Genomic DNA, 25,203 nt, shown 5'->3' on the forward strand with positions numbered 1-25,203 from the left:
CTTGATTCTTAATTTTGAAATACTTTTCTTTATGGTGTTCAAGAGAATATTACTTTTTCACATTTTTATATTCTTTTCTAAGTTCACATGCTCCTCTACTCAAACACTTAAGATGAATGAAGACTCTTCACTTATTCAAAAACACCTCTCTAATTTGAAGTTTACCCTATTCATATCATTTTAAAATATACCTTGCTAAAGAATGGATAAGTTGAATTCAACAATAGAGTGATCATTCACCTCTATCTTGTTCTTTGTCATTTTCTTTTACCTATTTCAGTCAATGCATTCCTACAAAAATCTTCACAATACCAAGCATTTTATTTAATTTTTAAGATAACTTATTCTAAAGTTCATAGAACCAGATGTTTATTCTTAAATTGTATTCAACACTTGTTTGATGAAAATTATTCGGAAAGCATGGAGAAAACAGTTAGGTGCTGCTGAGATTTTAACTCAGGATTTCCTGTTTACGAGACAGGCGGTTTTACCACCAAGCCACAGCACCAACGTTAATAGTACAAAATGCATAAATAATTTATTGTTGATGATGAAAATGTGTTTTCTGCTATGAATTCTTCTTTATATGTATTGTAATCTTAAACATGAAAAGATACTCAATCACTACACAAGGATTAATATGTTTTATTAAACAGGTACTCTTATAAAACCTAATTTCATTTCTTGAATTCTTTACAATTTTTTTCATGAAGGTATTATTATTGCTCAAATATAGGTAGTAATTTCATCTACGTCTTTCTCATAGATATGTAGTTTTTTTCATTTTGCAATAACAATATTCATTCTATAATCTTGAAAATACTTGGGTTTTTATAAGGTTTAAGATGATCTTTTCAACAGTAAGATGAATCAGACTTTTATATTTTAATTGTATTGGAATAAGACCTGATGAAAATGATTTGTTATATAACAATGAGAAAAGCAAGGCGCTGTTGAGAGTTGAACTCAGGATCTCCTGTTTACTAGACAGGCGCTTTAACCAGCTAAGCCACAGCACCCACTTGATTCTTAAATTTGAAACACTTTTCTTTATGGTGTTTAAGAGAATATTGCTTTTTCACTTTCATATTCTTTTCTAAGTTCACACACTTCTCTACTCAAACACTTAAGATGAATGAAGACTCTTCATTTATTCAAAAACACCTCTCTAATTTGAAGTTTACCCTATTCATATCATTTTAAAATATATCTTGCTGAAGAATGGATTAGTTGAATTAAACAATAGAGTGATCATTCACCTCTATCTTGTTCTTTGTCATTTTCTTTTCCCTATTTCAGTCAATGCATTCCTACAAAAATCTTCACAATACCAATCATTTTATTTAATTTTTAAGATAACTTATTCTAAAGTTCATAGAACCCGATGTTTATTCTTAAATTGTATTCAACATGTGTATGATGAAAATTATTCGGAAAGCATGGAGAAAACAGTTAGGTGCTGCTGAGATTTGAACTCAGGATTTCCTGTTTACGAGACAGGCGCTTTAACCACTAAGCCACAGCACCAACGTTAATAGTGAAAAATGCATAAATAATTTATTGTTGATGATGAAAATGTGTTTTCTGCTATAAATTCTCCTTTATATGTATTGTAATCTTAAACACGAAAAGATACTCAATCACTACGCAAGGATTAATATGTTTTAATAAACAGGTACTCTTATAAAATCCAATTTCTTTTCTTGAATTCTTTACAAATTTTTTTCATGAAGGTATTAATATTGCTCAAATCTAGGTAGAAATTTCATCTACTTCTTTCTCGTAGATATGTATTTTTTCCATTGTGCATTAACAGTATTCATTCTATAATCTTGAAAATACTTGGGTTTTTATAAGGTTTAAGATGATCTTTTCAACAGTAAGATGAATCAGACTTTTATATTTTAATTGTATCGGAATAAGACCTAATGAAAATGATTTGTTATATAACAATGAGAAAAGCAAGGCGTTGCTGAGAGTTGAACTCAGGATCTCCTGTTTTCTAGACAGGCGCTTTAACCAGCTAAGCCACAGCACCCACTTGATTCTTAATTTTGAAACACTTTTCTTTATGGTGTTCAAGAGAATATTGCTTTTTCACTTTCATATTCTTTTCTAAGTTCACACACTTCTCCACTCAAACACTTAAGATAAATGAAGACTCTTCACTTATTCAAAAACACCTCTCTAATTTGAAGTTTACCCTATTCATATCATTTTAAAATATACCTTGCTGAAGAATGGATTAGTTGAATTCAACAATAGAGTGATCATTCACCTCTATCTTGTTCTTTGTCATTTTCTTTCCCTATTTCTGTCAATTCATTCCTACAAAAATCTTCACAATACCAAGCATGTTATTTAATTTTTAAGATAACTTATTCTAAAGTTCATAGAACCAGATGTTTATTCTTAAATTGTATTCAACACTTGTTTGATGAAAATTATTTGGAAAGCATGGAGAAAACAGTTAGGTGCTGTTGAGATTTGAACTCAGGATTTCCTGTTTACGAGACAGGAGCTTTAACCACTAAGCCAAAGCACCAACGGTAATAGTAAAAAATGCATAAATCATTTATTGTTGATGATGAAAATGTGTTTTCTGCTATAAATTCTTCTTTATATGTATTGTAATCTTAAACACGAAAAGATACTCAATCACTACGCAAGGATTAATATGTTTTAATAAACAGGTACTCTTATAAAACTCAATTTCATTTCGTGAATTCTTTACTATTTTTTTTCATAAAGGTATTACTATTGCTCCAATCTAGGTAGAAATTTCATATACGTCTTTCTCATAGATATGTATTTTTTTCATTTTGCAATAACAGTATTCATTCTAAAATCTTGAAAATACTTGGGTTTTTATAAGGTTTAAGATGATCTGTTCAACAGTAATATGAATCAGACTTTTATATTTTAATTGTATCAGAATAAGACCTAATGAATATGATTTGTTATATAACAATGAGAAAAGCAAGGCATTGCTGAGAGTTGAACTCAGGATCTCCTGTTTACTAGACAGGCGCTTTAACCAGCTAAGCCACAGCACCCACTTGATTCTTAATTTTGAAACACTTTTCTTTATGGTGTTCAAGAGAATATTGCTTTTTCACTTTCATATTCTTTTCTAAGTTCACACACTTCTCCACTCAAACACTTTAGATGAATGAAGACTCTTCACTTATTCAAAAACACCTCTCTAATTTGAAGTTTACCCTATTCATATCATTTTAAAATATACCTTGCTGAGGAATGGATTAGTTGAATTCAACAATAGAGTGATCATTCACCTCTATCTTGTTCTTTGTCATTTTCTTTCCCTATTTCTGTCAATTCATTCCTACAAAAATCTTCACAATACCAAGCATGTTATTTAATTTTTAAGATAACTTATTCTAAAGTTCATAGAACCAGATGTTTATTCTTAAATTGTATTCAACACTTGTTTGATGAAAATTATTTGGAAAGCATGGAGAAAACAGTTAGGTGCTGCTGAGATTTGAACTCAGGATTTCCTGTTTACGAGACAAGAGCTTTAACCACTAAGCCACAGCACCAACGGTAATAGTAAAAAATGCATAAATCATTTATTGTTGATGATGAAAATGTGTTTTCTGCTATAAATTCTTCTTTATATGTATTGTAATCTTAAACACGAAAAGATACTCAATCACTACGCAAGGATTAATATGTTTTAATAAACAGGTACTCTTATAAAACTCAATTTCATTTCTTGAATTCTTTACAATTTTTTTTCATAAAGGTATTACTATTGCTCCAATCTAGGTAGAAATTTCATCTACGTCTTTCTCATAGATATGTATTTTTTTCATTTTGCAATGACAGTATTCATTCTAAAATCTTGAAAATACTTGGGTTTTTATAAGGTTTAAGATGATCTGTTCAACAGTAATATGAATCAGACTTTTATATTTTAATTGTATCGGAATAAGACCTAATGAATATGATTTGTTATATAACAATGAGAAAAGCAAGGCACTGCTGAGAGTTGAACTCAGGATCTCCTGTTTACTAGACAGGCGCTTTAACCAGCTAAGCCACAGCACCCACTTGATTCTTAATTTGGAAACACTTTTCTTTATGGTGTTCAAGAGAATATTGCTTTTTCACTTTCATATTCTTTTCTAAGTTCACACACTTCTCCACTCAAACACTTTAGATGAATGAAGACTCTTCACTTATTCAAAAACACCTCTCTAATTTGAAGTTTACCCTATTCATATCATTTTAAACTATACCTTGCTGAAGAATGGATTAGTTGAATTCAACAATAGAGTGATCATTCACCTCTATCTTGTTCTTTGTCATTTTCTTTCCCTATTTCTGTCAATTCATTCCTACAAAAATCTTCACAATACCAAGCATGGTATTTAATTTTGAAGATACCTTATTCTAAAGTTCATAGAACCAGATGTTTATTCTTAAATTGTATTGTTTGATGAAAATTATTTGGAAAGCATGGAGAAAACAGTTAAGTGCTGTTGAGATTTGAACTCAGGATTTCCTGTTTACGAGACAGGAGCTTTAACCACTAAGCCACAGCACCAACAGTAATAGTAAAAAATGCATAAATCATTTATTGTTGATGATGAAAATGTGTTTTCTGCTATAAATTCTTCTTTATATGTATTGTAATCTTAAACACGAAAAGATACTCAATCACTACCCAAGGATTAATATGTTTTAATAAACAGGTACTCTTATAAAACCTAATTTCATTTCTTGAATTCTTTACAATTTTTTTTTCATGAAGGTATTAATATTGCTCAAATCTAGGTAGAAATTTCATCTACTTCTTTCTCATAGATATGTATTTTTTTCATTTTGCAATAACAGTATTCATTCTATAATCTTGAAAATACTTGGGTTTTTATAAGGTTTAAGATGATCTGTTCAACAGTAATATAAATCAGACTTTTATATTTTAATTGTATCGGAATAAGACCTAATGAAAATGATTTGTTATATAACAATGAGAAAAGCAAGGCGCTGCTGGGAGTTGAACTCAGGATCTCCTGTTTACTAGACAGGCACCTTAACCAGCTAAGCCACAGCACCCACTTGATTCTTAATTTTGAAACACTTTTCTTTATGGTGTTCAAGAGAATATTGCTTTTTCACTTTCATATTCTTTTCTAAGTTCACACACTTCTCTGCTCAAACACTTAAGATGTATGAAGACTCTTCACTTATTCAAAAACACCTCTCTAATTTGAAGTTTACCCTATTCATATCATTTTAAAATATACCTTGCTAAAGAATGGATTAGTTGAATTCAACTATATAGTGATCATTCACCTCTATCTTGTTCTTTGTCAACTTTTTTTCCCTATTTCAGTCAATGCATTCCTACAAAAATCTTCACAATACCAAGCATTTTATTTAATTTTTAAGATAACTTATTCTAAAGTTCATAGAACCAGATGTTTATTCTTAAATTGTATTCAACACTTGTTTGATGAAAATTATTCGGAAAGCATGGAGAAAACAGTTAGGTGCTGCTGAGAATTGAACTCAGGATTTCCTGTTTACGAGACAGGCGCTTAACCACCAAGCCACAGCACCAACGTTAATAGTACAAAATGCATAAATAATTTATTGTTGATGATGAAAATGTGTTTTCTGCTATAAATTCTTCTTTATATGTATTGTAATCTTAAACACGAAAAGATACTCAAACACTACGCAAGGATTATTATGTTTTAATAAACAGGTACTCTTATAAAACCTAATTTCATTTCTTGAATTCTTTACAATTTTTTTCATGAAGGTATTATTATTGCTCAAATATAGGTAGTAATTTCATCTACGTCTTTCTCATAGATATGTCGTTTTTTTCATTTTGCAATAACAATATTCATTCTATAATCTTGAAAATACTTGGGTTTTTATAAGGTTTAAGATGATCTGTTCAACAGTAATATGAATCAGACTTTTATATTTTAATTGTATCGGAAAAAGACCTAATGAATATGATTTGTTATATAACAATGAGAAAAGCAAGGCACTGCTGAGAGTTGAACTCAGGATCTCCTGTTTACTAGACAGGCGCTTTAACCAGCTAAGCCACAACACCCACTTGATTCTTAATTTTGAAACACTTTTCTTTATGGTGTTCCAGAGAATATTGCTTTTTCACTTTCATATTCTTTTCTAAGTTCACACACTTCTCTACTCAAACACTTAAGATGAATGAAGGCTCTTCACTTATTCAAAAACACCTCTCTAATTTGAAGTTTACCCTATTCATATCATTTTAAAATATACCTTGCTGAAGAATGGATTAGTTGAATTCAACAATAGAGTGATCATTCACCTGTATCTTGTTCTTTGTCATTTTCTTTTCCCTATTTCAGTCAATGCATTCCTACAAAAATCTTCACAATACCAAGCATTTTGTTTAATTTTTAAGATAACTTATTCTAAAGTTCATAGAACCAGATGTTTATTCTTAAATTGTATTCAACACTTGTTTGATGAAAATTATTTGGAAAGCATGGAGAAAACATCTAGGTGCTGCTGAGATTCGAACTCAGGATATCCTATTTACGAGACAGGCGCTTAACCACTAAGCCACAGCACACACGTTAATGGTAAAAAATACATAAATAATTTATTGTTGATGATGAAAATGTGTTTTCTGCTATAAATTCTTCTTTATATGTATTGTAATCTTAAACACGAAAATATACTCAATCACTACGCAAGGACTAATATGTTTTAATAAACAGGTACTCTTATAAAACCCAATTTCATTTCTTGAATTCTTTACAATTTTTTTTCATGAAGGTATTAATATTGCTCAAATCTAGGTAGAAATTTCATCTACGTCTTTCTCATAGATATGTATTTTTTTCATTTTGCAATAACAGTATTCATTCTATAATCTTGAAAATACTTGGGTTTTTATAAGGTTTAAGATGATCTTTTTAACAGTAAGATGAATCAGACTTTTATATTTTAATTGTATCGGAATAAGACCTAATGAAAATGATTTGTTATATAACAATGAGAAAAGCAAGGCGGTGCAGAGAGTTGAACTCAGGATCTCCTGTTTACTACACGGGCGCTTTAACCAGCTAAGCCACAGCACCCACTTGATTCTTAATTTTGAAACACTTTTCTTTATGGTGTTCAAAAGAATATTGCTTTTTCACGTTCATATTCTTTTCTAAGTTCACACACTTCTCTACTCAAACACTTAAGATGAATGAAGACTCTTCATTTATTCAAAAACACCTCTCTAATTTGAAGTTTACCCTATTCATATTATTTTAAACTATACCTTGCTGAAGAATGGATTAGTTGAATTCAACAATAGAGTGATCATTCACCTCTATCTTGTTCTTTGTCATTTTCTTTTCCCTATTTCAGTCAATGCATTCCTACAAAAATCTTCACAATGCCAAGCATGTTATTTAATTTTTAAGATAACATATTCTAAAGTTCATAGAACCAGATGTTTATTCTTAAATTGTATTCAACACTTGTTTGATTAAAATTATTTGGAAAGCATGGAGAAAACAGTTAGGTGCTGCTGAGATTTGAACTCAGGATTTCCTGTTTACGAGACAGGAGCTTTAACCACTAAGCCAAAGCACCAACGGTAATAGTAAAAAATGCATGATTCATTTATTGTTGATGATGAAAATGTGTTTTCTGCTAAAAATTCTTCTTTATATGTATTGTAATCTTAAACACGAAAAGATACTCAATCACTACGCAAGGATTAATATGTTTTAATAAACAGGTACTCTTATAAAACTCAATTTCATTTCGTGAATTCTTTACTATTTTTTTTCATAAAGGTATTACTATTGCTCCAATCTAGGTAGAAATTTCATATACGTCTTTCTCATAGATATGTATTTTTTTCATTTTGCAATAACAGTATTCATTCTAAAATCTTGAAAATACTTGGGTTTTTATAAGGTTTAAGATGATCTGTTCAACAGTAATATGAATCAGACTTTTATATTTTAATTGTATCAGAATAAGACCTAATGAATATGATTTGTTATATAACAATGAGAAAAGCAAGGCACTGCTGAGAGTTGAACTCAGGATCTCCTGTTTACTAGACAGGCGCTTTAACCAGCTAAGCCACAGCACCCACTTGATTCTTAATTTTGAAACACTTTTCTTTATGGTGTTCAAGAGAATATTGCTTTTTCACTTTCATATTCTTTTCTAAGTTCACACACTTCTCCACTCAAACACTTTAGATGAATGAAGACTCTTCACTTATTCAAAAACACCTCTCTAATTTGAAGTTTACCCTATTCATATCATTTTAAAATATACCTTGCTGAGGAATGGATTAGTTGAATTCAACAATAGAGTGATCATTCACCTCTATCTTGTTCTTTGTCATTTTCTTTCCCTATTTCTGTCAATTCATTCCTACAAAAATCTTCACAATACGAAGCATGTTATTTAATTTTTAAGATAACTTATTCTAAAGTTCATAGAACCAGATGTTTATTCTTAAATTGTATTCAACACTTGTTTGATGAAAATTATTTGGAAAGCATGGAGAAAACAGTTAGGTGCTGTTGAGATTTGAACTCAGGATTTCCTGTTTACGAGACAAGAGCTTTAACCACTAAGCCACAGCACCAACGGTAATAGTAAAAAATGCATAAATCATTTATTGTTGATGATGAAAATGTGTTTTCTGCTATAAATTCTTCTTTATATGTATTGTAATCTTAAACACGAAAAGATACTCAATCACTACGCAAGGATTAATATGTTTTAATAAACAGGTACTCTTATAAAACTCAATTTCATTTCTTGAATTCTTTACAATTTTTTTTCATAAAGGTATTACTATTGCTCCAATCTAGGTAGAAATTTCATCTACGTCTTTCTCATAGATATGTATTTTTTTCATTTTGCAATGACAGTATTCATTCTAAAATCTTGAAAATACTTGGGTTTTTATAAGGTTTAAGATGATCTGTTCAACAGTAATATGAATCAGACTTTTATATTTTAATTGTATCGGAATAAGACCTAATGAATATGATTTGTTATATAACAATGAGAAAAGCAAGGCACTGCTGAGAGTTGAACTCAGGATCTCCTGTTTACTAGACAGGCGCTTTAACCAGCTAAGCCACAGCACCCACTTGATTCTTAATTTGGAAACACTTTTCTTTATGGTGTTCAAGAGAATATTGCTTTTTCACTTTCATATTCTTTTCTAAGTTCACACACTTCTCCACTCAAACACTTTAGATGAATGAAGACTCTTCACTTATTCAAAAACACCTCTCTAATTTGAAGTTTACCCTATTCATATCATTTTAAACTATACCTTGCTGAAGAATGGATTAGTTGAATTCAACAATAGAGTGATCATTCACCTCTATCTTGTTCTTTGTCATTTTCTTTCCCTATTTCTGTCAATTCATTCCTACAAAAATCTTCACAATACCAAGCATGGTATTTAATTTTGAAGATACCTTATTCTAAAGTTCATAGAACCAGATGTTTATTCTTAAATTGTATTGTTTGATGAAAATTATTTGGAAAGCATGGAGAAAACAGTTAAGTGCTGTTGAGATTTGAACTCAGGATTTCCTGTTTACGAGACAGGAGCTTTAACCACTAAGCCACAGCACCAACAGTAATAGTAAAAAATGCATAAATCATTTATTGTTGATGATGAAAATGTGTTTTCTGCTATAAATTCTTCTTTATATGTATTGTAATCTTAAACACGAAAAGATACTCAATCACTACCCAAGGATTAATATGTTTTAATAAACAGGTACTCTTATAAAACCTAATTTCATTTCTTGAATTCTTTACAATTTTTTTTTCATGAAGGTATTAATATTGCTCAAATCTAGGTAGAAATTTCATCTACTTCTTTCTCATAGATATGTATTTTTTTCATTTTGCAATAACAGTATTCATTCTATAATCTTGAAAATACTTGGGTTTTTATAAGGTTTAAGATGATCTGTTCAACAGTAATATAAATCAGACTTTTATATTTTAATTGTATCGGAATAAGACCTAATGAAAATGATTTGTTATATAACAATGAGAAAAGCAAGGCGCTGCTGGGAGTTGAACTCAGGATCTCCTGTTTACTAGACAGGCACCTTAACCAGCTAAGCCACAGCACCCACTTGATTCTTAATTTTGAAACACTTTTCTTTATGGTGTTCAAGAGAATATTGCTTTTTCACTTTCATATTCTTTTCTAAGTTCACACACTTCTCTGCTCAAACACTTAAGATGTATGAAGACTCTTCACTTATTCAAAAACACCTCTCTAATTTGAAGTTTACCCTATTCATATCATTTTAAAATATACCTTGCTAAAGAATGGATTAGTTGAATTCAACTATATAGTGATCATTCACCTCTATCTTGTTCTTTGTCAACTTTTTTTCCCTATTTCAGTCAATGCATTCCTACAAAAATCTTCACAATACCAAGCATTTTATTTAATTTTTAAGATAACTTATTCTAAAGTTCATAGAACCAGATGTTTATTCTTAAATTGTATTCAACACTTGTTTGATGAAAATTATTCGGAAAGCAAGGAGAAAACAGTTAGGTGCTGCTGAGAATTGAACTCAGGATTTCCTGTTTACGAGACAGGCGCTTAACCACCAAGCCACAGCACCAACGTTAATAGTACAAAATGCATAAATAATTTATTGTTGATGATGAAAATGTGTTTTCTGCTATAAATTCTTCTTTATATGTATTGTAATCTTAAACACGAAAAGATACTCAAACACTACGCAAGGATTATTATGTTTTAATAAACAGGTACTCTTATAAAACCTAATTTCATTTCTTGAATTCTTTACAATTTTTTTCATGAAGGTATTATTATTGCTCAAATATAGGTAGTAATTTCATCTACGTCTTTCTCATAGATATGTCGTTTTTTTCATTTTGCAATAACAATATTCATTCTATAATCTTGAAAATACTTGGGTTTTTATAAGGTTTAAGATGATCTGTTCAACAGTAATATGAATCAGACTTTTATATTTTAATTGTATCGGAAAAAGACCTAATGAATATGATTTGTTATATAACAATGAGAAAAGCAAGGCACTGCTGAGAGTTGAACTCAGGATCTCCTGTTTACTAGACAGGCGGTTTAACCAGCTAAGCCACAACACCCACTTGATTCTTAATTTTGAAACACTTTTCTTTATGGTGTTCCAGAGAATATTGCTTTTTCACTTTCATATTCTTTTCTAAGTTCACACACTTCTCTACTCAAACACTTAAGATGAATGAAGGCTCTTCACTTATTCAAAAACACCTCTCTAATTTGAAGTTTACCCTATTCATATCATTTTAAAATATACCTTGCTGAAGAATGGATTAGTTGAATTCAACAATAGAGTGATCATTCACCTGTATCTTGTTCTTTGTCATTTTCTTTTCCCTATTTCAGTCAATGCATTCCTACAAAAATCTTCACAATACCAAGCATTTTGTTTAATTTTTAAGATAACTTATTCTAAAGTTCATAGAACCAGATGTTTATTCTTAAATTGTATTCAACACTTGTTTGATGAAAATTATTTGGAAAGCATGGAGAAAACATCTAGGTGCTGCTGAGATTTGAACTCAGGATATCCTATTTACGAGACAGGCGCTTAACCACTAAGCCACAGCACACACGTTAATGGTAAAAAATACATAAATAATTTATTGTTGATGATGAAAATGTGTTTTCTGCTATAAATTCTTCTTTATATGTATTGTAATCTTAAACATGAAAATATACTCAATCACTACGCAAGGACTAATATGTTTTAATAAACAGGTACTCCTCTTATAAAACCCAATTTCATTTCTTGAATTCTTTACAATTTTTTTTCATGAAGGTATTAATATTGCTCAAATCTAGGTAGAAATTTCATCTACGTCTTTCTCATAGATATGTATTTTTTTCATTTTGCAATAACAGTATTCATTCTATAATCTTGAAAATACTTGGGTTTTTATAAGGTTTAAGATGATCTTTTTAACAGTAAGATGAATCAGACTTTTATATTTTAATTGTATCGGAATAAGACCTAATGAAAATGATTTGTTATATAACAATGAGAAAAGCAAGGCGCTGCAGAGAGTTGAACTCAGGATCTCCTGTTTACTACACGGGCGCTTTAACCAGCTAAGCCACAGCACCCACTTGATTCTTAATTTTGAAACACTTTTCTTTATGGTGTTCAAAAGAATATTGCTTTTTCACGTTCATATTCTTTTCTAAGTTCACACACTTCTCTACTCAAACACTTAAGATGAATGAAGACTCTTCATTTATTCAAAAACACCTCTCTAATTTGAAGTTTACCCTATTCATATTATTTTAAACTATACCTTGCTGAAGAATGGATTAGTTGAATTCAACAATAGAGTGATCATTCACCTCTATCTTGTTCTTTGTCATTTTCTTTTCCCTATTTCAGTCAATGCATTCCTACAAAAATCTTCACAATGCCAAGCATGTTATTTAATTTTTAAGATAACATATTCTAAAGTTCATAGAACCAGATGTTTATTCTTAAATTGTATTCAACACTTGTTTGATTAAAATTATTTGGAAAGCATGGAGAAAACAGTTAGGTGCTGCTGAGATTTGAACTCAGGATTTCCTGTTTACGAGACAGGAGCTTTAACCACTAAGCCAAAGCACCAACGGTAATAGTAAAAAATGCATAAATCATTTATTGTTGATGATGAAAATGTGTTTTCTGCTAAAAATTCTTCTTTATATGTATTGTAATCTTAAACACGAAAAGATACTCAATCACTACGCAAGGATTAATATGTTTTAATAAACAGGTACTCTTATAAAACTCAATTTCATTTCGTGAATTCTTTACTATTTTTTTTCATAAAGGTATTACTATTGCTCCAATCTAGGTAGAAATTTCATATACGTCTTTCTCATAGATATGTATTTTTTTCATTTTGCAATAACAGTATTCATTCTAAAATCTTGAAAATACTTGGGTTTTTATAAGGTTTAAGATGATCTGTTCAACAGTAATATGAATCAGACTTTTATATTTTAATTGTATCGGAATAAGACCTAATGAATATGATTTGTTATATAACAATGAGAAAAGCAAGGCACTGCTGAGAGTTGAACTCAGGATCTCCTGTTTACTAGACAGGCGCTTTAACCAGCTAAGCCACAGCACCCACTTGATTCTTAATTTTGAAACACTTTTCTTTATGGTGTTCAAGAGAATATTGCTTTTTCACTTTCATATTCTTTTCTAAGTTCACACACTTCTCCACTCAAACACTTTAGATGAATGAAGACTCTTCACTTATTCAAAAACACCTCTCTAATTTGAAGTTTACCCTATTCATATCATTTTAAAATATACCTTGCTGAGGAATGGATTAGTTGAATTCAACAATAGAGTGATCATTCACCTCTATCTTGTTCTTTGTCATTTTCTTTCCCTATTTCTGTCAATTCATTCCTACAAAAATCTTCACAATACCAAGCATGTTATTTAATTTTTAAGATAACTTATTCTAAAGTTCATAGAACCAGATGTTTATTCTTAAATTGTATTCAACACTTGTTTGATGAAAATTATTTGGAAAGCATGGAGAAAACAGTTAGGTGCTGCTGAGATTTGAACTCAGGATTTCCTGTTTACGAGACAAGAGCTTTAACCACTAAGCCACAGCACCAACGGTAATAGTAAAAAATGCATAAATCATTTATTGTTGATGATGAAAATGTGTTTTCTGCTATAAATTCTTCTTTATATGTATTGTAATCTTAAACACGAAAAGATACTCAATCACTACGCAAGGATTAATATGTTTTAATAAACAGGTACTCTTATAAAACTCAATTTCATTTCTTGAATTCTTTACAATTTTTTTTCATAAAGGTATTACTATTGCTCCAATCTAGGTAGAAATTTCATCTACGTCTTTCTCATAGATATGTATTTTTTTCATTTTGCAATGACAGTATTCATTCTAAAATCTTGAAAATACTTGGGTTTTTATAAGGTTTAAGATGATCTGTTCAACAGTAATATGAATCAGACTTTTATATTTTAATTGTATCGGAATAAGACCTAATGAATATGATTTGTTATATAACAATGAGAAAAGCAAGGCACTGCTGAGAGTTGAACTCAGGATCTCCTGTTTACTAGACAGGCGCTTTAACCAGCTAAGCCACAGCACCCACTTGATTCTTAATTTTGAAACACTTTTCTTTATGGTGTTCAAGAGAATATTGCTTTTTCACTTTCATATTCTTTTCTAAGTTCACACACTTCTCCACTCAAACACTTTAGATGAATGAAGACTCTTCACTTATTCAAAAACACCTCTCTAATTTGAAGTTTACCCTATTCATATCATTTTAAACTATACCTTGCTGAAGAATGGATTAGTTGAATTCAACAATAGAGTGATCATTCACCTCTATCTTGTTCTTTGTCATTTTCTTTCCCTATTTCTGTCAATTCATTCCTACAAAAATCTTCACAATACCAAGCATGGTATTTAATTTTTAAGATACCTTATTCTAAAGTTCATAGAACCAGATGTTTATTCTTAAATTGTATTGTTTGATGAAAATTATTTGGAAAGCATGGAGAAAACAGTTAAGTGCTGTTGAGATTTGAACTCAGGATTTCCTGTTTACGAGACAGGAGCTTTAACCACTAAGCCACAGCACCAACAGTAATAGTAAAAAATGCATAAATCATTTATTGTTGATGATGAAAATGTGTTTTCTGCTATAAATTCTTCTTTATATGTATTGTAATCTTAAACACGAAAAGATACTCAATCACTACCCAAGGATTAATATGTTTTAATAAACAGGTACTCTTATAAAACCTAATTTCATTTCTTGAATTCTTTACAATTTTTTTTTCATGAAGGTATTAATATTGCTCAAATCTAGGTAGAAATTTCATCTACTTCTTTCTCATAGATATGTATTTTTTTCATTTTGCAATAACAGTATTCATTCTATAATCTTGAAAATACTTGGGTTTTTATAAGGTTTAAGATGATCTGTTCAACAGTAATATAAATCAGACTTTTATATTTTAATTGTATCGGAATAAGACCTAATGAAAATGATTTGTTATATAACAATGAGAAAAGCAAGGCGCTGCTGGGAGTTGAACTCAGGATCTCCTGTTTACTAGACAGGCACCTTAACCAGCTAAGCCACAGCACCCACTTGATTCTTAATTTTGAAACACTTTTCTTTATGGTGTTCAAGAGAATATTGCTTTTTCACTTTCATATTCTTTTCTAAGTTCACACACTTCTCTGCTCAAACACTTAAGATGTATGAAGACTCTTCACTTATTCAAAAACACCTCTCTAATTTGAAGTTTACCCTATTCATATCATTTTAAAATATACCTTGCTAAAGAATGGATTAGTTGAATTCAACTATATAGTGATCATTCACCTCTATCTTGTTCTTTGTCAACTTTTTTTCCCTATTTCAGTCAATGCATTCCTACAAAAATCTTCACAATACCAAGCATTTTATTTAATTTTTAAGATAACTTATTCTAAAGTTCATAGAACCAGATGTTTATTCTTAAATTGTATTCAACACTTGTTTGATGAAAATTATTCGGAAAACATGGAGAAAACAGTTAGGTGCTGCTGAGAATTGAACTCAGGATTTCCTGTTTACGAGACAGGCGCTTAACCACCAAGCCACAGCACCAACGTTAATAGTACAAAATGCATAAATAATTTATTGTTGATGATGAAAATGTGTTTTCTGCTATAAATTCTTCTTTATATGTATTGTAATCTTAAACACGAAAAGATACTCAAACACTACGCAAGGATTATTATGTTTTAATAAACAGGTACTCTTATAAAACCTAATTTCATTTCTTGAATTCTTTACAATTTTTTTCATGAAGGTATTATTATTGCTCAAATATAGGTAGTAATTTCATCTACGTCTTTCTCATAGATATGTAGTTTTTTTCATTTTGCAATAACAATATTCATTCTATAATCTTGAAAATACTTGGGTTTTCATAAGGTTTAAGATGATCTGTTCAACAGTAATATGAATCAGACTTTTATATTTTAATAGTATCGGAAAAAGACCTAATGAATATGATTTGTTATATAACAATGAGAAAAGCAAGGCACTGCTGAGAGTTGAACTCAGGATCTCCTGTTTACTAGACAGGCACCTTAACCAGATAAGCCACAGCACCCACTTGATTCTTAATTTTGAAACACTTTTCTTTATGGTGTTCAAGAGAATATTGCTTTTTCACTTTCATATTCTTTTCTAAGTTCACACACTTCTCTGCTCAAACACTTAAGATGTATGAAGACTCTTCACTTATTCAAAAACACCTCTCTAATTTGAAGTTTACCCTATTCATATCATTTTAAAATATACCTTGCTAAAGAATGGATTAGTTGAATTCAACTATATAGTGATCATTCACCTCTATCTTGTTCTTTGTCAACTTTTTTTCCCTATTTCAGTCAATGCATTCCTACAAAAATCTTCACAATACCAAGCATTTTATTTAATTTTTAAGATAACTTATTCTAAAGTTCATAGAACCAGATGTTTATTCTTAAATTGTATTCAACACTTGTTTGATGAAAATTATTCGGAAAACATGGAGAAAACAGTTAGGTGCTGCTGAGAATTGAACTCAGGATTTCCTGTTCACGAGACAGGCGCTTAACCACCAAGCCACAGCACCAACGTTAATAGTACAAAATGCATAAATAATTTATTGTTGATGATGAAAATGTGTTTTCTGCTATAAATTCTTCTTTATATGTATTGTAATCTTAAACACGAAAAGATACTCAAACACTACGCAAGGATTATTATGTTTTAATAAACAGGTACTCTTATAAAACCTAATTTCATTTCTTGAATTCTTTAAAAAATTTTTCATGAAGGTATTATTATTGCTCAAATATAGGTAGTAATTTCATCTACGTCTTTCTCATAGATATGTAGTTTTTTTCATTTTGCAATAACAATATTCATTCTATAATCTTGAAAATACTTGGGTTTTTATAAGGTTTAAGATGATCTGTTCAACAGTAATATGAATCAGACTTTTATATTTTAATTGTATCGGAAAAAGACCTAATGAATATGATTTGTTATATAACAATGAGAAAAGCAAGGCACTGCTGAGAGTTGACCTCAGAATCTCCTGTTTACTAGACAGGCGCTTTAACCAGCTAAGCCACAACACCCACTTGATTCTTAATTTTGAAACACTTTTCTTTATGGTGTTCCAGAGAATATTGCTTTTTGACTTTCATATTCTTTTCTAAGTTCACACACTTCTCTACTCAAACACTTAAGATGAATGAAGGCTCTTCACTTATTCAAAAACACCTCTCTAATTTGAAGTTTACCCTATTCATATCATTTTAAAATATACCTTGCTGAAGAATGGATTAGTTGAATTCAACAATAGAGTGATCATTCACCTGTATCTTGTTCTTTGTCATTTTCTTTTCCCTATTTCAGTCAATGCATTCCTACAAAAATCTTCACAATACCAAGCATTTTGTTTAATTTTTAAGATAACTTATTCTAAAGTTCATAGAACCAGATGTTTATTCTTCAATTGTATTCAACACTTGTTTGATGAAAATTATTTGGAAAGCATGGAGAAAACATCTAGGTGCTGCTGAGATTTGAACTCAGGATATCCTATTTACGAGACAGGCGCTTAACCACTAAGCCACAGCACACACGTTAATGGTAAAAAATACATAAATAATTTATTGTTGATGATGAAAATGTGTTTTCTGCTATAAATTCTTCTTTATATGTATTGTAATCTTAAACACGAAAATATACTCAATCACTACGCAAGGACTAATATCTTTTAATAAACAGGTACTCTTATAAAACCCAATTTCATTTCTTGAATTCTTTACAATTTTTTTTCATGAAGGTATTAATATTGCTCAAATCTAGGTAGAAATTTCATCTACGTCTTTCTCATAGATATGTATTTTTTTCATTTTGCAATAACAGTATTCATTCTATAATCTTGAAAATACTTGGGTTTTTATAAGGTTTAAGATGATCTTTTTAACAGTAAGATGAATCAGACTTTTATATTTTAATTGTATCGGAATAAGACCTAATGAAAATGATTTGTTATATAACAATGAGAAAAGCAAGGCGCTGCAGAGAGTTGAACTCAGGATCTCCTGTTTACTACACGGGCGCTTTAACCAGCTAAGCCACAGCACCCACTTGATTCTTAATTTTGAAACACTTTTCTTTATGGTGTTCAAAAGAATATTGCTTTTTCACGTTCATATTCTTTTCTAAGTTCACACACTTCTCTACTCAAACACTTAAGATGAATGAAGACTCTTCATTTATTCAAAAACACCTCTCTAATTTGAAGTTTACCCTATTCATATTATTTTAAACTATACCTTGCTGAAGAATGGATTAGTTGAATTCAACAATAGAGTGATCATTCACCTCTATCTTGTTCTTTGTCATTTTCTTTTCCCTATTTCAGTCAATGCATTCCTACAAAAATCTTCACAATGCCAAGCATGTTATTTAATTTTTAAGATAACATATTCTAAAGTTCATAGAACCAGATGTTTATTCTTAAATTGTATTCAACACATGTTTGATTAAAATTATTTGGAAAGCATGGAGAAAACAGTTAGGTGCTGCTGAGATTTGAACTCAGGATTTCCTGTTTACGAGACAGGAGCTTTAACCACTAAGCCACAGCACCAACGGTAATAGTAAAAAATGCAAAAATCATTTATTGTTGATGATGAAAATGTGTTTTCTGCTATAAATTCTTCTTTATATGTATTGTAATCTTAAACACGAAAAGATACTCACTCACTACGCAAGGATTAATATGTTTTAATAAACAGGTACTCTTAAAAAACTCAATTTCATTTCTTGAATTCTTTACAATTTTTTTTCATAAAGGTATTACTATTGCTCCAATCTAGGTAGAAATTTCATCTACGTCTTTCTCATAGATATGTATTTTTTTCATTTTGCAATAACAGTATTCATTCTAAAATCTTGAAAATACTTGGGTTTTTATAAAGTTTAAGATGATCTGTTCAACAGTAATATGAATCAGACTTTTATATTTTAATTGCATCAGAATAAGACCTAATGAAAATGATTTGTTATATAACAATGAGAAAAGCAAGGCGCTGCTGAGAGTTGAACTCAGGATCTCCTGTTTACTAGACAGGCCCTTCAACCAGCTAAGCCACAGCACCCACTTGATTCTTAATTTTGAAACACTTTTCTTTATGGTGTTCAAGAGAATATTACTTTTTCACTTTCATATTCTTTTCTAAGTTCACACACTCCTCTACTCAAACACTTAAGATGAATGAAGACTCTTCACTTATTCAAAAACACCTCTCTAATTTGAAGTTTACCCTATTCATATCATTTTAAAATATACCTTGCTAAAGAATGGATAAGTTGAATTCAACAATAGAGTGATCATTCACCTCTATCTTGTTCTTTGTCATTTTCTTTTCCCTATTTCAGTCAATGCATTCCTACAAAAATCTTCACAATACCAAGCATTTTATTTAATTTTTAAGATAACTTATTCTAAAGTTCATAGAAGCAGATGTTTATTCCTAAATTGTATTCAACACTTGTTTGATGAAAATTATTCGGAAAGCATGGAGAAAACAGTTAGGTGCTGCTGAGATTTTAACTCAGGATTTCCTGTTTACGAGACAGGCGCTTTAACCACCAAGCCACAGCACCAACGGTAATAGTAAATAATGCAAAAATCATTTATTTTTGATGATGAAAATGTGTTTTCTGCTATAAATTCTTCTTTATATGTATTGTAATCTTAAACACGAAAAGATACTCAATCACTACGCAAGGATTAATATGTTTTAATAAACAGGTACTCTTATAAAACTCAATTTCATTTCTTGAATTCTTTACAAATTTTTTTCATAAAGGTATTACTATTGCTCCAATCTAGGTAGAAATTTCATCTACGTCTTTCTCATAGATGTGTATTTTTTTCATTTTGCAATAACAGTATTCATTCTAAAATCTTGAAAATACTTGGGTTTTTATAAGGTTTAAGATGATCTGTTCAACAGTAATATGAATCAGACTTTTATATTTTAATTGTATCGGAATAAGACCTAATGAATATGATTTGTTATATAACAATGAGAAAAGCAAGGCACTGCTGAGAGTTGAACTCAGGATCTCCTGTTTACTAGACAGGCGCTTTAACCAGCTAAGCCACAGCACCCACTTGATTCTTAATTTTGAAACACTTTTCTTTATGGTGTTCCAGAGAATATTGCTTTTTCACTTTCATATTCTTTTCTAAGTTCACACACTTCTCTACTCAAACACTTAAGATGAATGAAGGCTCTTCACTTATTCAAAAACACCTCTCTAATTTGAAGTTTACCCTATTCATATCATTTTAAAATATACCTTGCTGAAGAATGGATTAGTTGAATTCAACAATAGAGTGATCATTCACCTCTATCTTGTTCTTTGTCATTTTCTTTCCCTATTTCTGTCAATTCATTCCTACAAAAATCTTCACAATACCAAGCATGGTATTTAATTTTTAAGATACCTTATTCTAAAGTTCATAGAACCAGATGTTTATTCTTAAATTGTATTGTTTGATGAAAATTATTTGGAAAGCATGGAGAAAACAGTTAAGTGCTGTTGAGATTTGAACTCAGGATTTCCTGTTTACGAGACAGGAGCTTTAACCACTAAGCCACAGCACCAACAGTAATAGTAAAAAATGCATAAATCATTTATTGTTGATGATGAAAATGTGTTTTCTGCTATAAATTCTTCTTTATATGTATTGTAATCTTAAACACGAAAAGATACTCAATCACTACCCAAGGATTAATATGTTTTAATAAACAGGTACTCTTATAAAACCTAATTTCATTTCTTGAATTCTTTACAATTTTTTTTTCATGAAGGTATTAATATTGCTCAAATCTAGGTAGAAATTTCATCTACTTCTTTCTCATAGATATGTATTTTTTTCATTTTGCAATAACAGTATTCATTCTATAATCTTGAAAATACTTGGGTTTTTATAAGGTTTAAGATGATCTGTTCAACAGTAATATAAATCAGACTTTTATATTTTAATTGTATCGGAATAAGACCTAATGAAAATGATTTGTTATATAACAATGAGAAAAGCAAGGCGCTGCTGGGAGTTGAACTCAGGATCTCCTGTTTACTAGACAGGCACCTTAACCAGCTAAGCCACAGCACCCACTTGATTCTTAATTTTGAAACACTTTTCTTTATGGTGTTCAAGAGAATATTGCTTTTTCACTTTCATATTCTTTTCTAAGTTCACACACTTCTCTGCTCAAACACTTAAGATGTATGAAGACTCTTCACTTATTCAAAAACACCTCTCTAATTTGAAGTTTACCCTATTCATATCATTTTAAAATATACCTTGCTAAAGAATGGATTAGTTGAATTCAACTATATAGTGATCATTCACCTCTATCTTGTTCTTTGTCAACTTTTTTTCCCTATTTCAGTCAATGCATTCCTACAAAAATCTTCACAATACCAAGCATTTTATTTAATTTTTAAGATAACTTATTCTAAAGTTCATAGAACCAGATGTTTATTCTTAAATTGTATTCAACACTTGTTTGATGAAAATTATTCGGAAAACATGGAGAAAACAGTTAGGTGCTGCTGAGAATTGAACTCAGGATTTCCTGTTTACGAGACAGGCGCTTAACCACCAAGCCACAGCACCAACGTTAATAGTACAAAATGCATAAATAATTTATTGTTGATGATGAAAATGTGTTTTCTGCTATAAATTCTTCTTTATATGTATTGTAATCTTAAACACGAAAAGATACTCAAACACTACGCAAGGATTATTATGTTTTAATAAACAGGTACTCTTATAAAACCTAATTTCATTTCTTGAATTCTTTACAATTTTTTTCATGAAGGTATTATTATTGCTCAAATATAGGTAGTAATTTCATCTACGTCTTTCTCATAGATATGTAGTTTTTTTCATTTTGCAATAACAATATTCATTCTATAATCTTGAAAATACTTGGGTTTTCATAAGGTTTAAGATGATCTGTTCAACAGTAATATGAATCAGACTTTTATATTTTAATAGTATCGGAAAAAGACCTAATGAATATGATTTGTTATATAACAATGAGAAAAGCAAGGCACTGCTGAGAGTTGAACTCAGGATCTCCTGTTTACTAGACAGGCACCTTAACCAGATAAGCCACAGCACCCACTTGATTCTTAATTTTGAAACACTTTTCTTTATGGTGTTCAAGAGAATATTGCTTTTTCACTTTCATATTCTTTTCTAAGTTCACACACTTCTCTGCTCAAACACTTAAGATGTATGAAGACTCTTCACTTATTCAAAAACACCTCTCTAATTTGAAGTTTACCCTATTCATATCATTTTAAAATATACCTTGCTAAAGAATGGATTAGTTGAATTCAACTATATAGTGATCATTCACCTCTATCTTGTTCTTTGTCAACTTTTTTTCCCTATTTCAGTCAATGCATTCCTACAAAAATCTTCACAATACCAAGCATTTTATTTAATTTTTAAGATAACTTATTCTAAAGTTCATAGAACCAGATGTTTATTCTTAAATTGTATTCAACACTTGTTTGATGAAAATTATTCGGAAAACATGGAGAAAACAGTTAGGTGCTGCTGAGAATTGAACTCAGGATTTCCTGTTCACGAGACAGGCGCTTAACCACCAAGCCACAGCACCAACGTTAATAGTACAAAATGCATAAATAATTTATTGTTGATGATGAAAATGTGTTTTCTGCTATAAATTCTTCTTTATATGTATTGTAATCTTAAACACGAAAAGATACTCAAACACTACGCAAGGATTATTATGTTTTAATAAACAGGTACTCTTATAAAACCTAATTTCATTTCTTGAATTCTTTAAAAAAATTTTCATGAAGGTATTATTATTGCTCAAATATAGGTAGTAATTTCATCTACGTCTTTCTCATAGATATGTAGTTTTTTTCATTTTGCAATAACAATATTCATTCTATAATCTTGAAAATACTTGGGTTTTTATAAGGTTTAAGATGATCTGTTCAACAGTAATATGAATCAGACTTTTATATTTTAATTGTATCGGAAAAAGACCTAATGAATATGATTTGTTATATAACAATGAGAAAAGCAAGGCACTGCTGAGAGTTGACCTCAGAATCTCCTGTTTACTAGACAGGCGCTTTAACCAGCTAAGCCACAACACCCACTTGATTCTTAATTTTGAAACACTTTTCTTTATGGTGTTCCAGAGAATATTGCTTTTTGACTTTCATATTCTTTTCTAAGTTCACACACTTCTCTACTCAAACACTTAAGATGAATGAAGGCTCTTCACTTATTCAAAAACACCTCTCTAATTTGAAGTTTACCCTATTCATATCATTTTAAAATATACCTTGCTGAAGAATGGATTAGTTGAATTCAACAATAGAGTGATCATTCACCTGTATCTTGTTCTTTGTCATTTTCTTTTCCCTATTTCAGTCAATGCATTCCTACAAAAATCTTCACAATACCAAGCATTTTGTTTAATTTTTAAGATAACTTATTCTAAAGTTCATAGAACCAGATGTTTATTCTTCAATTGTATTCAACACTTGTTTGATGAAAATTATTTGGAAAGCATGGAGAAAACATCTAGGTGCTGCTGAGATTTGAACTCAGGATATCCTATTTACGAGACAGGCGCTTAACCACTAAGCCACAGCACACACGTTAATGGTAAAAAATACATAAATAATTTATTGTTGATGATGAAAATGTGTTTTCTGCTATAAATTCTTCTTTATATGTATTGTAATCTTAAACACGAAAATATACTCAATCACTACGCAAGGACTAATATCTTTTAATAAACAGGTACTCTTATAAAACCCAATTTCATTTCTTGAATTCTTTACAATTTTTTTTCATGAAGGTATTAATATTGCTCAAATCTAGGTAGAAATTTCATCTACGTCTTTCTCATAGATATGTATTTTTTTCATTTTGCAATAACAGTATTCATTCTATAATCTTGAAAATACTTGGGTTTTTATAAAGTTTAAGATGATCTGTTCAACAGTAATATGAATCAGACTTTTATATTTTAATTGCATCAGAATAAGACCTAATGAAAATGATTTGTTATATAACAATGAGAAAAGCAAGGCGCTGCTGAGAGTTGAACTCAGGATCTCCTGTTTACTAGACAGGCCCTTCAACCAGCTAAGCCACAGCACCCACTTGATTCTTAATTTTGAAACACTTTTCTTTATGGTGTTCAAGAGAATATTACTTTTTCACTTTCATATTCTTTTCTAAGTTCACACACTCCTCTACTCAAACACTTAAGATGAATGAAGACTCTTCACTTATTCAAAAACACCTCTCTAATTTGAAGTTTACCCTATTCATATCATTTTAAAATATACCTTGCTAAAGAATGGATAAGTTGAATTCAACAATAGAGTGATCATTCACCTCTATCTTGTTCTTTGTCATTTTCTTTTCCCTATTTCAGTCAATGCATTCCTACAAAAATCTTCACAATACCAAGCATTTTATTTAATTTTTAAGATAACTTATTCTAAAGTTCATAGAAGCAGATGTTTATTCCTAAATTGTATTCAACACTTGTTTGATGAAAATTATTCGGAAAGCATGGAGAAAACAGTTAGGTGCTGCTGAGATTTTAACTCAGGATTTCCTGTTTACGAGACAGGCGCTTTAACCACCAAGCCACAGCACCAACGGTAATAGTAAATAATGCAAAAATCATTTATTTTTGATGATGAAAATGTGTTTTCTGCTATAAATTCTTCTTTATATGTATTGTAATCTTAAACACGAAAAGATACTCAATCACTACGCAAGGATTAATATGTTTTAATAAACAGGTACTCTTATAAAACTCAATTTCATTTCTTGAATTCTTTACAAATTTTTTTCATAAAGGTATTACTATTGCTCCAATCTAGGTAGAAATTTCATCTACGTCTTTCTCATAGATGTGTATTTTTTTCATTTTGCA

General features: G+C 30.0%; 12 non-coding genes across 12 annotated transcripts; all 12 read right to left on the bottom strand.

Annotated features, from left to right (window-relative positions):
* Nucleotides 1-945: 945 nt before the first annotated feature.
* Nucleotides 946-1,019, bottom strand: TRNAT-AGU (transfer RNA threonine (anticodon AGU)). Its single transcript has one exon. It is a non-coding gene; the product is annotated as a tRNA-Thr (tRNA).
* Nucleotides 1,020-1,454: 435 nt separating this feature from the next.
* TRNAT-CGU (transfer RNA threonine (anticodon CGU)) lies at nt 1,455-1,527 on the bottom strand. The gene has a single exon. It is a non-coding gene; the product is annotated as a tRNA-Thr (tRNA).
* Nucleotides 1,528-3,490: 1,963 nt separating this feature from the next.
* TRNAT-CGU (transfer RNA threonine (anticodon CGU)) lies at nt 3,491-3,563 on the bottom strand. Its single transcript has one exon. It is a non-coding gene; the product is annotated as a tRNA-Thr (tRNA).
* A 437-nt stretch (nt 3,564-4,000) lies between these two features.
* Nucleotides 4,001-4,074, bottom strand: TRNAT-AGU (transfer RNA threonine (anticodon AGU)). The gene has a single exon. It is a non-coding gene; the product is annotated as a tRNA-Thr (tRNA).
* Nucleotides 4,075-6,029: 1,955 nt separating this feature from the next.
* Nucleotides 6,030-6,103, bottom strand: TRNAT-AGU (transfer RNA threonine (anticodon AGU)). The gene has a single exon. It is a non-coding gene; the product is annotated as a tRNA-Thr (tRNA).
* Nucleotides 6,104-8,066: 1,963 nt separating this feature from the next.
* TRNAT-AGU (transfer RNA threonine (anticodon AGU)) lies at nt 8,067-8,140 on the bottom strand. Its single transcript has one exon. It is a non-coding gene; the product is annotated as a tRNA-Thr (tRNA).
* A 944-nt stretch (nt 8,141-9,084) lies between these two features.
* On the bottom strand, nt 9,085-9,158 carry TRNAT-AGU (transfer RNA threonine (anticodon AGU)). Its single transcript has one exon. It is a non-coding gene; the product is annotated as a tRNA-Thr (tRNA).
* A 3,995-nt stretch (nt 9,159-13,153) lies between these two features.
* Nucleotides 13,154-13,227, bottom strand: TRNAT-AGU (transfer RNA threonine (anticodon AGU)). Its single transcript has one exon. It is a non-coding gene; the product is annotated as a tRNA-Thr (tRNA).
* A 434-nt stretch (nt 13,228-13,661) lies between these two features.
* TRNAT-CGU (transfer RNA threonine (anticodon CGU)) lies at nt 13,662-13,734 on the bottom strand. Its single transcript has one exon. It is a non-coding gene; the product is annotated as a tRNA-Thr (tRNA).
* A 437-nt stretch (nt 13,735-14,171) lies between these two features.
* TRNAT-AGU (transfer RNA threonine (anticodon AGU)) lies at nt 14,172-14,245 on the bottom strand. Its single transcript has one exon. It is a non-coding gene; the product is annotated as a tRNA-Thr (tRNA).
* A 4,500-nt stretch (nt 14,246-18,745) lies between these two features.
* On the bottom strand, nt 18,746-18,818 carry TRNAT-CGU (transfer RNA threonine (anticodon CGU)). The gene has a single exon. It is a non-coding gene; the product is annotated as a tRNA-Thr (tRNA).
* Nucleotides 18,819-20,274: 1,456 nt separating this feature from the next.
* On the bottom strand, nt 20,275-20,348 carry TRNAT-AGU (transfer RNA threonine (anticodon AGU)). The gene has a single exon. It is a non-coding gene; the product is annotated as a tRNA-Thr (tRNA).
* Between the last annotated feature and the right edge of the window lie 4,855 nt (nt 20,349-25,203).

The sequence above is a fragment of the Lissotriton vulgaris genome, chromosome 12 (genome assembly GCF_964263255.1).
Source record: "Lissotriton vulgaris chromosome 12, aLisVul1.2, whole genome shotgun sequence".
Classification (NCBI taxonomy): Eukaryota; Metazoa; Chordata; class Amphibia; order Caudata; family Salamandridae; genus Lissotriton; species Lissotriton vulgaris.